This window comes from Anopheles ziemanni, chromosome 2 (genome assembly GCF_943734765.1).
Source record: "Anopheles ziemanni chromosome 2, idAnoZiCoDA_A2_x.2, whole genome shotgun sequence".
Taxonomy (NCBI): Eukaryota; Metazoa; Arthropoda; class Insecta; order Diptera; family Culicidae; genus Anopheles; species Anopheles ziemanni.
Window position 1 is genome coordinate 54095778 of NC_080705.1, and position 17617 is coordinate 54113394.

The following is a 17617-nucleotide window of genomic DNA, read 5'->3' on the forward strand; positions in this document are numbered from 1 at the left end:
TTGGCCCCAATACACTATTCAGCACAAACCTCCCTGCGGGAAGAAGTTATCTTCGAACAGGACGAAGGGTGGAAACAACGAAAACGATCGTTAGAAGCAGAACAACGATCGTTAGATGAGTTGTTGATAAAATGCCACTTCCACCTGTTCGAGCACGAGCCATGAATCACGCATGGTACGAGTGCAATACTGTTGATTTGAAAATCGTTACAATACTATCTGCTGCAAAAAAGCTACACTCTAGCAAACAGCCACATAAGGAAGCAAGTGGCTAATGTGTGAGTTATTTTTCGAGTTATTCTTTCCTGGTGCGAATCTATTTCAAAAGTGTATGGTGAGTCAATCGAGCGTAAGCGAACGATTCCGCACTTAACGCATCAACGCCTTACCGGGTATATCATTTTAAAAATGGTTTATTTTTGTGACAAAAAATTGTAGACAAGGAACTAAAAATAACACTGAAACTAAAAGTAGATATGAACATATTTTTCTATTTTTTTTACTTGTATCACTTTTACGCACTACTGATTGGATTAATATAGTTCACATAATAAGCAGATCGTGATTCGAATCAATTAAAGCGGTTTGTGAGTCGTTTGGTTCCGTTTAGTTTGCCAATAAAAGGATTGCATTCCGAACGATTATCAGTGAATCATATCTAAACTTTTTAAGCATTTTAAGTAGTTTAATCCTTAACGCTAAACAATTGAGAAAGATGTGTCTTTTACCTAGTTGGGGCTCCTTTTCACACTATTTTCGTAAACTTTTGTTGATATTATGTGTTCCGTCTCAATGCACAGAAAATGTGTACTAAACGCGGGGCACTAAAGTAACTTAGACACTCAATATAGAAGATCCTGTCTTAAAACTTCTTTGCATCAAAATATCTCCAACCCTCAACCCAAGATCGAAGCAGCCAATAATTCTCAAGCTCAAAGGGTCACCACTGGCGAAGTATTTCCCCCGGTAGGTCGTTGGATCGGAGCAAATCGACCGAGGTGCCGACAACATGCCACTCCAAAGGCTAAGGCTTGAGAAGAAACTAATAAAATACTTCCAACACCATTAACTCGCACCAAACGGACCACTCCAGGTTGGCACCCGGGGGTGCTCAGGGGCGCAACAACCCAAGTAGGGCGTAGGCACAAAACATGACTGCAGCTGCACTCGAAGCTCTCGGACGGAGCCTGTTTGAGCCGGGGCATGTTAAACCAAACAACATCCCGATGACAAATGAAGACCCGACCATCAACCGCTTGATCCCGTTGATGGGATGGGTTGGCTCGGTTTTACGGTGACCAACTACAGTTGTTACTGTGGCGCTACGCCAAGAGTCACTTCTGCTAATGGGAAGGTAATACTCGTTCGTAGGTACAAACGTGTGCGCTTCGCAACTATACATACTGAAACGGACCAAGCACTCTTCTGCCACAAAACCGCTCGAGGGCATGTTTGCTGATAAAAAGCGAGGCGCACTACAAACTGTTACCAATCCAGGTGGACGGATTTTCATTCCCTGCGGCGTTCGGACAAACGGCGAAATTCGCTAGACAAACGGGACCAAGGGGTTGGACGAAGGAAATAAAAAATCCCGTTTAATGAAGTTGTTGCGTTTGAGAGCAACGGTTGCCAGAGGTATTAGAATAAAATTGCGTAATTGAAAGAGGTAACACGACTGGCACGAAGTTGAATCCTGCAATGACGCAAATGAGTAGCAATATTTTTCTTCGAAAGAAAAGCTGTACAGTTGGCTTTCAAATAAAACTGAATTTGAAAACGGAGCTAGAAAACAAGTTAGAGCACATTTGATCTTCTAGCGTTCATTAAGAAATCCCGATATGAAACGTGAGTGTAGATGTAGTTCAGTTCCCAGTCTACACCTTCGCAAAACGGGTCAAACGATCAAATGCTGCCTGGGAAATGGTTTGATGTTTGGTGTTGGAACCGCATGGAACCGAAAGCACACACACACACACACACACACACACAACTGTCTACCGGTTTTCTAGTCCAACCACTTACGCGCACGCCATATCAAGTGGAATGTCACAAACGGTCATATCGCCATTACGATAGCACGTCGCGAAAATTGTGCCACCGTCGACCATTATCTCATACTTTACGCACATGCCACAGCACCGGTTGACGCCGGCGACGACGTCGACAAACATCTCTAAATCGGGACAAACCATCTGGTTTCGCTCAGCTCAAAAGCCCTTAATTTCTTCCCAGCTCCGTTCGAATCAACTCAACCCGCATTGATTTTTGCACAAGAAAACAAGAAACGAACTGAACCAGGTACGCTTCACGCCTTTTCTGCGTTCAATTTTATCGATCGCTGGATGTCGGTCGAAAAAACAACACGCACTCGGATATGCGTGGCGTCGCTGGGTATTCTATAAAACGAGGTGAACAAGTCGCAGCATTCAGCACATCCAGAACACACGTCACGCGTAATAAAGTGGACGTAATTAAGCGGCTGGACTGCATCCGGTTGACTGCGACCACTAAATAGACGGCTCCTAGTGAACTGTTTCCCGTCGATGACCGTTCGCTTCTAAATGCCTGGTTACGGGATTTTGTTGTTACTTTTTATTTTTGTCCAATCCTTCAGACGAGTCTGGCGGTGGAAGATTTTTATTCGTTTCTTCAACCTCCGTTTGACAAAATGCACCCCAATTACGATAGAAAAAAACATGCAAAACTATAGACCTCTAGTGCCTCGCTGAACCCGCGAGGCTAGAATCATGTATCTCGTTAAAACGGTTCTAGGGCGCTCGTGTTTATTCCGTTGAAATAAGCAACGAAAGACTTCAATGCCCCGAGTATACTTCCGCGTGCGCGGCACAAGCGACGAACCTCACTGTTGAGTTCCATTCCACAGCGTTTTCCAGATTTGGCCCAAGAACACGACCGGCCGGGGCCACCACTGACTCGGTAACCTTTTTCGGGACTTCACGGCATCTCGGGGTGATCTTGTGGCCGGAGCAGTTCACCGGGCTAAATCGAGCGTTTGCGCTGTGTAACGTTCTGTAGGTCGGAAAGCGGGTGCCGCTTTTTCGGTGCAAAGCGTTGTCACGACTTGTACTTTCCCTTTCGATCGTTTCATCTCCGGTTTATTTTGTGCTGGAAGCGAAAACGGCCGTCTTAGGGGAGGCACAGTCATGGCGTCTAGTTAAGTGTGCTTAACTTGTTTTTTTTTTATTCTTTCTGTTTTCCAACGTGACTTTCAACTAGCGGTGTTTTTTAATACCATCAAGAAAATACAATACCATTACATGTAATGCACTTAAATTGATTATTGTTTAATATTTTACTTTGCTTCCATCTACGACACTCAAGTAAAGTGATTTAAAAAATAAAGATTCTGTAGATACGATGATAAACATATTTTACATACTTTTTAAAACTTGCATAGATTTAAACTATCCATAAACCACCAAACATGAAGATTGCACAAATAAGATGTAAATAGATTTCAACATTCTAGAACAACCTCAAGAAAAAGAGGTAGCAAGACGACCATCTGCAATTACCTTTAATACAGGTGTTCAGAGGATTATTTCAAAGGCCAGTTTAAACACTCATTGTTGGGAATGATTTTACAAATTTTCTACCCTGACACTATTTCCTTACCATATAATCATAAGCTGACGATGGTTAACCGGGTAGCCTTCGGAATGGTCTTCTCAACAGTGAACGCAATCGATGGGAATTTCGTTCAATCGCTCTGCGATCCAGAAAGCGAGCGGCAGGATGGCGATGTTCAATTGCCCATTCCAATTCCCATTCGGCACAAATCGAACCGACCGCGAGATGGCACACTTATCGATACCGTTCCGCCGCCATCTTCCTTCGGACCCCATCATCAACCAGCTAATCGCAGTCCCCCATCCGATGCGTCACCATCGTTTCGGGCAATTAATTCCAATACTGCACACTTGCCCTGTTCGATCCGTCGGATTTGCGGTACCCTTCTGTTCCCACTAACAGCAGCTTGCATTTCTTCTTGCCGCAACCGTGCGGAAGGAAATTGAAAATTAAACGCTACCCAGTGCATCCATTTATGTTACGCGGTCGTCATGCACACTTGTGCTATTTTCATCTTCTTAGTTTTTTCTCCTGTTAAACAGACACTATAGCCTCCGCCGTGGATGGAGGAAGCAGATTAAGAAGGGGTTTGATCAAAGCCACAATTAGACCCATTATCCGTCATCATCATTTGCACTTGTCTCATTCCATGATATAGCAGTAATTTTCACTAATTCAATAATCCACTGGCTTGGATCTAAGCTAAAAATGTTTTTCGAAAAGAAATCCTACAGAAAAACTCTTCGTCAAATGAAACGAATAGCATAAGAATTCATTTTGCAAAATCAAACATATCTCGCTATCAGTCTAATAAGTCCAATGCATTAATATTTGCCTACATTCATCTTCTTGAGAAATATTTATCACGTGCTAAAAATTGACATAACAGATGAGCCGGGTGCACTAATATTTCAATAACAATAAAATTGCTTTTCCTACAACCCGAAGTGGATCAATCCGTTCCGGGGTCCCAAGCGGTTGGATAATCGGGGACATTTTCATTGCTCTAAATATTTCGACACCCAAATGGCCAAAATTGGACTTATTTTTTACAACAGCTTGCAGTCCTTTGCACATTATATCAGCATATAATCTTCATGCTTTTTAATTGAAAAAAAAAATGCTACACACCTTTGTGTTATTTTCCATAACTTCGTTCCATATCTTATAGTAAATGTTAATTCAGGCAAAAAATCTAAAATAAATAAATAAATTTATCAACAATTTAATGTGACAGGTAACTTAGATTTCCGTTTGCCACAACTTTCATGTTTCAGTCAATTAGACTTCTTTTTCTGAATATAATCAATCTGAATTAAACAATCTGAATAAATTAATAATATTCCTTTCGTTCTGTAAATTATGGCCTCCAAATCCAAAACCAACCAGACCGATTGAATTATTACATCTTTTTATCAATTTAAATAGCGATGAGGAAAATAATTTAAAAAGGTAACAATGCAGTTTTTCGCTGGTTACCCGTGAATTGAGAGCATTTTAAGTCAAACGGAAAGATTAGATGGAAAGAATACAGATGAAAACGTATTAAGCCAAGGTTTTAAAGGTGAAAATAAACCATTTTTAAGTAAATTCCAAGTAGATTAAACATAACTTTAATCAAAGTATGTATACCACAGCGAAAATAAATAAAGTTACTTTTTCGGTCTGGGGTTTTCATCACGGTGCCCCCTTAAGCACAGGGCCCCCACGGCCACTCATTCCACTCATAGATAGATCCGCCTCTGCCTGCAACCATCAGGCACAGAATAAAAACTAACACACCGGGATGCTTGTGCACCAAACATGCGACACATAAATATTCCATTGCTCAATGTGCCAAGAGTAAGTGCAATCAGGTAGCGTCGACGGACAATGGAACTGAGGGAAATGATTGATTATTCTACGACGACTCACTGCAACCGTTGTGCATTTCAGATGGCAGCCTTTTGTATTCCGTTCGGCTGCTTTTTTTACCCAGCTGGTGGGTCTCTACCAGTGAGCAGAACGGGGAATGCACAAATCGTGACGACTATCGATTGGTAAATTGCAATTCTCATCCCAGGCATTATCCATCTATGCTCGCAGAGCAAAAATGCTCCAAGGGGCATAACAATGCCCTATTTCAATAGAAATAATATGGAAGAAGATAAGGAACGATCGTAAGATACCCGAAAAGAAGGGAAAGATAGCGTACGGATCGAACGGAAATAAACTTCCCCATCTCAGGCCGTAAGGTCAACAAACCTACCGTGGGGAAAAAATGGTTTAAAAGCGATTTAAATCCATCTTGGTTTGCTATGCCCGGGCAATTATTCTCGCAATGCGAAGAAAGTTCATGTGTAATATGCTAAATATGTTCGCCTTAGAATCCGTTTGTTCTCGTGTGCCGCCATCACGTTCCACATTTCCAGTAATAATTGCGATTTAAATGGTTCCGACAAATATGCATCCATAATCGCATTCCAACCTGCACGCAAACGAATGCTTAAGAAAAATATAAAATAATGTTTTCTCTTATCAAAATACATTGCATGTAACGAGCATGAGAAACGAAACAGTGCAAAAAATAATTTAAAATAGAGAATAAGTAACTAGACAACACAAAATTGAAGATATTGAAGGCCGCCAAATCCTATCAGCACTTTGATAACATACCTTTTTTTAAAATTAAGCCTTTAGTAAATGATAGGTTATAGAATAACGTATTCCGTTTCATATTAAAAACACATTCACGAAACAGCAACCATAAATACTTTTCTCTTGCGATCGCAACCCTCTAATCATTCGTAACTGATATGGGTCCGCGTCGGGTTTTTACACGCATCTTACGATCGTCTTCATAGACTCTTAAAGTAGCATGAAGACGCAATCCAATACGCTATTCTAACGCGCATCGGATTCGAACATGCCGCTCATCGTCCGACAGGACTGAAAATGTATCATCTTAACAATCCAATTGAAACGAATCGAGAGCTAATAATGGTGAATGCTTCCCCGAGCCGAGCCGATGATTTGCAGTAACGATTCTCATGCGACCGTACCGTTTTAAGGCATCTGACGATACAAACCCAACCTAGTCCGGTCCTATTGGGGGTTTGATTTATTTTGCGCAACCATCCCACCGTGCGAAGGCAGAAAAATCATCGCTGGGAAACATAAAAGTTCTGTCGGTGGGAAAAAGGTTATTGCCTCCCGGGTGGACGCTAATTACCGCTCGCTGCTCTTCTTCTTTTCCACAACGCACCAACGTACGACGTACGTGGCGAAGCAATAAGGTTAAACAAACAGTCGAAATGGTGAAGATGCGGCGGTAAAGATGCAACCCAATGCATTACCTTTTTTTGCCATTCGCGTTCCATTCGGTCGGCGGCACGTGATGCTATTTGCCGACCGCTGGTGGCAGCGAAACACTCGTATCTACAGCAATCGCTTTGTTTGTGGTCGAGAAAGGTAGCTAATTACAGCGATTACCGGTGAGAAGAACATAATAGTCAGCCAGGATTATGTTACGTTCTTACCCTTTACGTTGTTTGTGCTGTTTTTTTTATTGTGATGCAAAAATGCACTTGCTCATTTCCCTATTTCCGTAAGAAGCCTTTGTCGGCAAAAGAAAACGGTAACAAATTTCAAGTTGGACATTACAACATGCTCTTGTTACTTTGTAGGTATTGAATGTGTGATTGTGCGAAGTGTGAGAATAAAATAACTTAGATTAGGTTTCAATAGGTTTCAAAATTAGTTCTAGTTTAAGAATTGTCTTTATAATATTACTTGTCTACCTGGAAGACATTGATTCATTAGCCTACCGTCGTTATTTGGATTTAATGATTTTGTACAGTTTTTTTATATGTATATTTGGACGCCCAGGCACTTTACATAGTTTTATCAAAATATGAAAAATCGAATGAAATCCAATGTTTTTCATCTAAATCAATTTAAAATTAATACAATCGATTATCCGAAAATGTCAATGCAATCTTCACAAACTTAAAAAACCTTAAAGTTCTAAATAATGTTAAACAAACTTTTCTTTTCATCATTCCACATTGGAAAAACCAATAGCTATTGTCATTCAGCGTGTACGAGATAAAACTGTCCACCATTTCTTCAATGTTGAAAATATTTGCTCGGCCTGAGTTTCGATCTATCATTTAAAAAAATATGAAACCATAACACAGGATGCTTCTCGCGATCCGGCAATAAAGGTACAACATAAAATATAACTGCCAGTCAAAACTGGCACCCTTGGATTACACGCCATGGGTGGCAACGCCGTCCGGATCGTCAAACACCTTTCCCTCTGACCATTGAAATAAAAAACAAACAAAAAAGAAAAATCATTCCTTCCAGTAAGATCAACGGACGCGAGAACCGTTAAAACGACGTTCGGAAACAGGCCTTCGAAGGCATGCACCGTTCAATTTGTTGCTAGCACCTTTCGCACCTATCTTCAACATTCGCCGGATCCGTGCGCCTCGGCAAAAAGGAAGAATGGGCGTTTGTGTCATTTGCAAACAAATCGGCAACGTTCGTCCGGCTCACGTTTGGAAATCACCTCACCTTCAGCCGGTTCTAACGCCGATTCTTCCGTCGCCGAACACAATCCACCCATAACCGTAAAAATGGAAAATCTGGCATCGTCATCAATGCTGGTGATGTCGTGAGCCGCTCGTGCCTCGATCGACCAGCTCGGTCGGGACGAAGGGGTTTTCCGAGGGATAACCTCGGTTTTTATAGACCTCACCACATCCACACAATCGCTCCCGAAAGTGTGCTGGACACACCGTGCTGGCCAAAACGCAGTCGAACCATGCCAAACTGGTCGAAATCCAAAAGGGACGGATGGGCTCGGGGGCAACAACTACGAAATCGAACTGTTTGTTCGGGGAGATCCAGCGAGATCGGCAAGTGAAGTCGGGCGCGTGTGTGCCGTATCCATGTTGAAACTAATCGCTTTCGACTTGATCGGTTTTATGGTCGATTGTTCGGTGCATCGAACGTTCTGTTCCGGAGTTTTATGTACTGTTCGTGCGCATAATTTTACGTCACTCCGACGGCCACACAAACGTTGGACCGCCAGTGGAGAAGATAGAAATTTTGTGAAGCGCATTCTATTGATTCTTTAGCAAGTAGGTAGCAAGTTGTTCATACACGTTAGAGTAGAAAAGATACAGACAGCTTTGAATTTAAAAACGGTCGATTCGTAATTGTATTCAAGGAGTACTGTAAAATTGTAATTTCAACCACTCTTTATGGTAAGTCATAAATTAAACAAAAATAGGAAAATTGTAGAGCAAAGCGCAGCAGCGGTTCTAGAGAAGCGCGACACTAACCAAAATCATCACAACGTGCGCATAAACTTACTGGTGGTTAAAATAGGTATCTATAAATATGGTATACGTACATAATGTTCAGATCATGTTCATAACTAGTCTCTTTTTTTACTTTAAAACAACATTCCTTTCTACTGGACGAACGTACAACTCTGTTTATGCATTTTACATCAGAATTTGATGAATTCTATAGATTTTCACCTATCGTTGCATACTATCAAATATCAGATTGGATTTATATTTGACGCTCTTTTTAAAATTATTGTGTTCGTAACATTCTTGTAACATACCTGAGCATGTCGATTCAACAATTGTTCTGCTGGAGTAGATATGAATCAATTCTGAAAACAATGGAATAATCGGAAGTATAACAAAACAATCGAACTAGCATAAAGAAGCATAAGTTGTAAACGCAAAAATATTATTATGCAGATCTATAACACACAAAGTAGAGAATGTACAATGCACTTGTATTCTGCTGAAAGCTAAATTAAACTGGTGAATTCATTTGTTGTGTACGCGATTTAATTTGACTGTAGGAAATATTAAGAAAACATATGACACTAAACAACATGATCTAAGCAGATACATCAGTGATTGATAAATAAGAAACAGCTTGTATAGGAGATAGTGTAATGTAGTGTTCCTCATACCACATTGGTTCCCCATGCACGTACAATGCATTCCAATAAATAGACGATAACGGATTGAGAAACAATTTGTGCTCGTGTGTGCATTCTACTGACGTAGAAGGACCGCTTCGGTTTCTCGATAATGGCTCTCGCAGCGACCCAACGGTTCGCATTGGTATCGTACACCTTGTGGAATCCACCATGGATCTACAAAACACTCTCTCGAAACGATCCTGTTACTGCGCGGAAAACCCGACCTAGACGGAGAAAGTTTCTTTTCTTTCGAGTCACAATCAACGCTGTGTCGGCGGGGGAACGAATTTGTAAACGAAGAATGAACAACATATCAATAAACACAAACAGCAGAGCACAACGTGAGCGTCCAGCGAAGAACGCACAGTAATAGTAGCGAAAACATCCGCACCGTAAGGTGCAAAACAGCACGAGAAAACGGACGTACCGACAGCCTCTTCCAACGTGCAGTCAGTTGGTGGTGCAGATGTATCCCATGGGAAAATTCTCAGCAATTTCCATAGCGAGTGAAACCTACCCCGGAGCAGTGTGCACAGAACGCGTGGAAAGTCTGCGAACAACAACAAAAAATGGCGTCAATGGCAGCCAATGAAAACAAAACCATTAACAACCGTTCCTAGAATCTCCCTCTCTTGTTTCTTTTACCTTATTTTTACCTATTTACCTTGCTTGACTTCTTCTTTATCGTTAACAGTGGGGAAAAGTTGAAGAAATTATAGCGAAAAAAACCCACTGTTTGGTTCTTTCCTCACTAAGCCGAGATGCGTTGCCCGAGGCTGCAATAAATCGTACCTTTTTTTGCTTCTGCATAAGAAAAAAATCCAGTATCAAGCCTTTCGGTCATTTGAGGATTAAACAATCGCCTCCCGCATGCCAGCAGATTCCGACCACACCACCCCTTTTTCAACAATACGAACACTTTTCTGCCTTCCAGATCTTCATTTCGATCGGAAACGGCGTTCGTCGCCGCGAGGGGAGATCGACGTCAAATGAAATGAAAATTTATTCTCGGAAAACTTGCTCGTAAAATAGAATCTACTTCCCCGTTCAAGGTGAGCCGGCGCGTCTCCTTTGAGAGAATTGACGCTCTGGAGCCAACCAACACAACGTCGCTGGTCATTGACCAGGGTGAAGGTTGACTTTTGCCTTGTTCCGGAGATGTTTTTCACAGCTGCTTCAGTACCCTACCCCTAGGATGCCGGGTTGCGACATTGCGTTATCTAGCGACCAATGGCGTTGAGAAAACAATTTCCCACTTTTCCTCCAAGTATCCCTCAACCGACGTGCAGCTGTGATTTTCCGCCAGTTACGTCATTCGACCGAACACCGTACGAATGGTTTTGCCTTCGGTGGCAGCCAATTTTCCTTCCCGACGAGCCGCATTATTATCGACCGGTATGATTTGGCCGGCAATGTGTTTGGAGGGCAATTTTCAATTACGAATCAACTAGCTGTAGAGGGAAATTATCCTCCCGCGCTGCTCGGTTTTCGCCAACTTTTCTGGCCAATCTGTTGATATGATATCCCACTGGTGGGCGATCGCGTGTTCTTTGCCTTCTTTGCCAAAAAAGATTGGCAAAATATTAAAAATAATATTAACACACTCTGTGCTTTAGTAACACTAACTGCATTTCTATTTTTGTATTTAATCTTGTCTTCAATTCCGCACACGTTTTAGTAAAGCCTTTTTAAAGGTTTAAAATATATTCAATTGATCAACGATAGAGTAATATTTATTTGTGAAATTTCGGACGATAACAAATGATACTCATTGCGGCTCGTTAATGCAAACAAATAATAACGACTACGCTAATTTACTCGCAAACATATCCATTTGCTAGCACCCGGGAACGCTCATTACGTAACGTGCAATTAGGATTCTAATCACGAAAATTACCATAACCCATCCCATTACAATCTTCGCACTCCAATTCCATGGCCAGTATCACCAGTATCCGCAACTGGATCACGATCAAATGCGGGCCACGGCTGGCGCTAGCGAGGCCAGTTCCGGTTAATTAATGTTTTGCACGGCTTGCCCAGTACATCACACCATCTGGGAGGGTCTGATTGCCGTAATCAAGACGTTTTCAAGAGCAACCATATGCATAGACGAGGGTTTCGTTTTGCTGCTCGCCGCATTCTCGCCGCCCGTGCGCCACCGGAAAGGAGATGCCGTTGCCGTTACGGCGCCTTCCACCTTATCAGCTCGGGCTCGGGAGGATGGTAATTGATAAAGTTTACCGCGCACGAAAGGGGAAGTGGGATACCGGGGGAAAGCATCAGAAATATTGCCCAAGGTCGATATGTTCGTACGTGCCGTTTGCTACTGCGGCATCACTGTGCATAGTCGCAAAACATTATCGTACCTTAATCATCGGTGTTAATGGCACACCTCTATAGGCGTGTGTGTGTGTGAGTGTGTGTGCAGCAAATTCTCATTAAAAACGGCTGGATGCCACGGATGGACCAGCTTTGCATAATCATATGCAAGAACAATCATCCGAGAAAAATGCATTCAACTTGGCGTTAAGTCGGGCTTTTCAGTTTCGCATGACGCACAAACGTACCACTAACGAGCGCTAGCTCTCACATGGCGAGCCTCAAGTGGCAGCGTTTAAGTGGCATAATTAATTAAGAGATCCATTATGTAAGGCTGCTGGAGCTGGCCCAATGCTCCATTCCGGTAAGAAGCGCAAGCAGCAAAACGATCAAAGCAATCAAAAACAGGGAATGGAAACGAAATCGATTGTGAGCACCCATCGGCATGATCGTTGATGGACCACTTTTCCCCATATCGCACCAAAACCGCCTGCGAAACGAATTTCTGGGGGTCACTGGCTCACAACACAATTCGTTAGCACGATGAACTTCTTTACCGATGACCTCATTGTTTTCGAAATGATTGATGCTGGTTGTGATTTTAATCGATGATCCCACGGGATGAGTTGGGATGGGGTGTTTTGAAAAACTCATTTAATAGAATAATGTTCATGCGATAGAGCTTTTGATTATTAATTATTTTCACAAACAAACAAACCAGTAACGATGACATACAGTTCCAAAAAACACGTTTCATATGAATGGTTAAAATTAAATTAATCATGAGAAACATTTGTTTCTAAAAAAAATCAATCAATAGACTTCAACCACAAGCCACGAACTCGAGGCAACTTTAAAATTAGTTTGAAAATTTTATAATTATATTTTATTTATTTATTAAGAATAGCAAGGATTAAAATTAACAATTCCAATGCATGCATTTGATCTATCTAAATAGTCTCTGTTTGAACATTTAGCATCGTGAGAAGCAAATGTTTTATAAAAATCTATAGAAAGACTTGATCAATAAACAACGAACCCGCAGGATGAACATTTTCTATTGAAAATTTACAAATGAACCTAAACTGAACAAATCGGGGTTTTTCCACTTTCCCATGGGGTTCAACCATCTCGATCACCGAGATCATAGATCACCAAGGTGATATTTTTCGAAATCACAGTACAACATTCCCCCAAATACCCCACTCAACTCTGATGTGAGCGTTACAAAAGGAAGCAACAAATTGGACCACCGTTCGGCGAGTGTTGCCCTAAAAAAATCGCGCTCCCCAACTCGCACTAATCAACTTATCCCAGATTCGCTTTTCAGTTTTCATTTTCCTCGGCTCAATCGATCGAATGATCAGCACTGCGGCGGAAAGGTAAACACTGCTAATCGGCGACGATTATCAAGATAGCGACAACCACAAGCCCGCGTGAACACCCTAATCTGTTCCCTTTCGTCGGTCCATATTAGCCTTAATCGCACCCGGACACACGCCCAGCCGAAGAGTGCATCTCCGGCTCCGGCGAGGCTTCCGTAGACCGCTCCAAGGTCCGAGGTCGAAAACACGGGGGAAGCACTGTTGGATGGGGATTCGGATGCGGATTGGTGGTAATTTGTAGCTCCGGCCCCAAAATGTCCGCACGGTTGAATGCCGGGCCGAGGCTGCAGATGAAGCAGGCAATTATTAGAAACACAAAAAAACCCTCAATCATCCATCCACCATCTTTCCTTCCGCCAAATATGCCCAAACCAAGCTGTTTGGTTGTGAAAGCCTCTTGTCTTTCGGGTTGCCAAATCAGGTGGCATTGTGCGCCCCGAAAGTAGTCCACGAGGTCCCAAACTGCACATTACTTTCGACTTAGGCTGACTTACCGACTGACTGACTGACTGATTGGTCTGCCTTCTTCCGAGTTAACCAACAGCCAACCTTCTAACGACTGATATGAAGTAGCGCCGATTCCGTTTCGCCGCCTCCATCGTTCACTCAACGGGCAGCCCGTAAAGCTATGCCGAAGGTGGTGAAATTGATCCAAACATACCAGCAACACCAACAAACAGGAGGAACGTAGTAAAACTCATTAGCTCAGCCCCAGGGCTGTCCGAAAGCTGATGCCGATTCATCCGCACGGCGATTCGATTAACGAGAGTCCCGGAGTTTCAACCAGCGCGAGTGGAAGCGTTTAAAGGAAAATATGGGAAAAGGGATCGGTTAGTGTGCGGGTGGAATTAGATTACGAATCACATCGGGAAACACGCCATTTAGGACGAGTATGAAATGGTGTATGTATGTGATTGGAGAATCATATTATCAAGTCTCGTCGGCTGAAAGTTCACTTTCCCATGATCGCATATGCAGCAGACCATAAGGAAAATGTAGAGATCTTTTGCTCTGATTGGGTCACAAAGTGGTTCTACCAAACGAACATACGATCGTTTGATGAATCATATCATTTTGCTACAAAAAAGGTTAGTTGCATTTTATAGATTTCAAAACTGATATTTTGAATAAAACTATTTCTTTATTTTCAAGGCTTCTGGAAAATCGATTGAGTTTGCACAGTCATTTGAAAATTTAAATACTTTCCATTCTAAATGACGTTGATTCGACCTTATACTATGCTACAGTCAATTTTTTAGTTGTTTCCGAACAACTATTTACACAATATTCCGTATATTGTTATTGTTATAAAATTTGTGTGATTTTTTTTATTTTATTTTTAGGGAAATATTTTAATATATTGAGACAAAACAACAAACCTGTACCCTGAATGACGTGTGCGCATTTTGCTGCGAACTTCCTACATTCCGAGAACCAATTAATCATGTTTTTTATGTCAAGAAAGTACTTTATCACAGTAAAAGTAGTTATCGTTAAAATTTCCGAAACTTAATAAAACATCCACTAACTAAATACCTTGCTCGATAACGATCGATATGCTGAAAAGATCCTGTTCTCTCTAGAGTTTTTGTGTTACCAACCAGAACTGTTTTTGTGTTACCAATACTAGTGAATCTGACCAGTGTGTGAAAGATTCTTAGTTAGCTTTTCCATCACTTTTCATTGGCTGTCTACATATCACGACTTTCACATTAAAAATCCAATTTAGTATTATTTTCTCAATATCTTGTTGTTTGGTAGAGTCGGACTACCATTTTATTTATTTTGGGTCAATTCTAATCAATAAGTTTTGGGGAGATCTCGAGCCTGAGAAAAAACTCTGTACAGTAAGAAAAAGGCTACCTTCACCCCGACACCAATCGAAGTGAAGTTTTTAAATGCTTCTCGCCACAGGGTTATTGACAAGCCATGTTGCGCTATCCCTTAAAAGACTCACCACCTGGTAGGACGGGCAACGGGGTGGATAAAATACCACAGTTAGAGGCGTTCCCGCCTACCACCGCACTTGGGTCTTCCGAGAATGGAAATTGTCAAATTTAATCGATCTCCTCCCGGTACCGACGGCGAATGGAAGACAACAACAAAGTTGCCGACAAATGCATCAAAAAGTGCCACCGACGTCAATGTACGGAGCCAGAACTACGAAACTGCAACCATCTTAAAAGACTAGCTCCTCCCATATAGGGCGAAGAAAAAGATTGATGGATCGCGGTAATTTCGTGGACCTAATTTTCGATCGATCAAATCCTCCTTAAATTTAAGAAAATAATGAGATGAAGAAAACCATACTCCTGCATGTGCATCGTTCGGAGCGGGTTGAAGCGTGTTCCCTTTCATGGTTCATGCCGTTTTCCCCGATTTCTTATCCGCTCCACCAACTGTTTATTCGGGACGGGCGGGAAATCTCACTTTCCGACACTGCGATCGTACCAAAACTGGTCCCAAAAAACTGGGATATGGATGCATTAGGGTAAACCCGCTGGTGGTCGATTAGTGTTGCCCGCTTTCTTGTGCTCTTCTTCTTCTTCTCCCGTTTACATCGCCTCCGCTTCGTCTTGCTACGTTCTGCTTTCACTTCAAACAGGCCGGCCACGCCACCGAATCCATGCCGCCTCGAAAATCGGTCTAATTTATTTTTCTGGAGCAATTATCGAGCGATCATGATCGATTGAACTAGAAAATAAAATTAAAAGAAATGAAGTAAAACCAGCACTGGTTTTGTGCGGGCGTTGCGTAAGATAGCAAAGATACCGGCGCATACAGACGCATCATCATCGGTTGTTGCGGGACATAACGCACCGTAAATCGCGTGCCCATTTCTTCCGGGACAGCGCGTCGGGAAACAACGAACACGTGTTCCGGTTTTGGCCACCAGTTTTCCCGATCTGGACCATGTAATTTTCCTGTCTGGCGTACCCGAAAACTAAAAACACCGGGACCCATTTTCAGCGAAAGTTTCTGCATTTGGGGAGCTTTTGTGAAAAAGAGGAACCAATAAAGAGGATGAGCAGATTTCTTCTTTCACTTAAAAACTGTTGCCTGGTTAGGCTTTTTTAAAAACTTCTTCAAAAAGAATGTAAAGACAATTTCCAACTCGTTTTGTTGGTGCATGATAAATCTACGAAATTCAATTGACCCAAATTTACCGCTTTTTGAATTGTGTTAGTGTGAAACCGACTGAGGTATAATTTAGTTCTTTTAGTTTGATGTACTATTAACTGTGTCATTTGCTTTCTTTAATGAAAAATGAAGTTGGTACAGCGAAGAAATTTATAAAACATAAGCAATTTTACATCATGAGAGACACGTTGATCCGGTTAGACACATTTCAAGTATAGCCTAGCTTTCGATCGAACGTCAAAATCAATAAATTATCCATAGAGTTAATGATTGGGCTTCAGATAATGCCATAGTTGACAAATGCAATTTGGCTGCACGACTCTACGGACATGACAACGGCCAATGTGATGGAGCTGTCCATCGACATTGGTAGTGAACAAAAATGTAACGGTACTGAGACGTCGATATGTCGATGTAAATGCACCCAATGCTGCCGGGAAATACCAAAGGGCTCGAGGGAATGTGCGAAACGTTAACAATGTCTTCCTTTTGAAAATTCTTCAAACCTTTCACTCAAGTACGTATGTCCAAAATGTGTTCTGACAAGGAATGAATGCAATCATTTCAAAACAGAGAAAAAATGGAGCCCGAAACTTCCCAAATTTAGCATAGATATTTTTTAAACTCATGTTTCATGATTAAGTTACTAAACTTGTAGAACTTGTGTTTCGTTTTAGATCCCATACATTGTCAAAAAAGATTTCAGAAGTTGTTTTTTTTTTGCTCAATAATCACAATTTTCCGATATTGTAGTTTGTCAGAACAGAACATTTATGTAAAAATGGTGATTCGAAAAATGATAACCTGCACCTACCATACAATACATTCGGAGTTTTTCCTTCCGACCATCAAGATATTCTGCTGCTGAATGTAGGGCAATTATATCCCATAAACTGAATAATTAATAATTGAACGGATGTTTTAATTTTTCTGAATCCATTGGCAGTACAGCAAAAGGTTTTGAGATAACACAAACTCGTCGCAGCGGTTCTAACATTAGCTATTAGAAGTTAGAAATGATGCTCTTGTCTGTACCAAAGGTGATCCTTTACTTTTGAAATTGGACCTCTAGCAAATGCATTTGTCCCCTTTCAATGACACAATCGGCCACCAATCTTTATCATGCCTGTCGGTATTGATTAACCGTTATTGATACTCTGTGCTGTTTTTATTAATCCCT

General features: G+C 41.6%; 1 protein-coding gene across 1 annotated transcript in view; it reads left to right on the top strand.

The window, feature by feature from the left end:
- The window catches only part of LOC131293871 (uncharacterized), a 57125-nt gene that overhangs the window by 35942 nt on the left and 3566 nt on the right, over positions 1–17617 (top strand). The gene's annotated exons all lie outside the window — the stretch shown is intronic.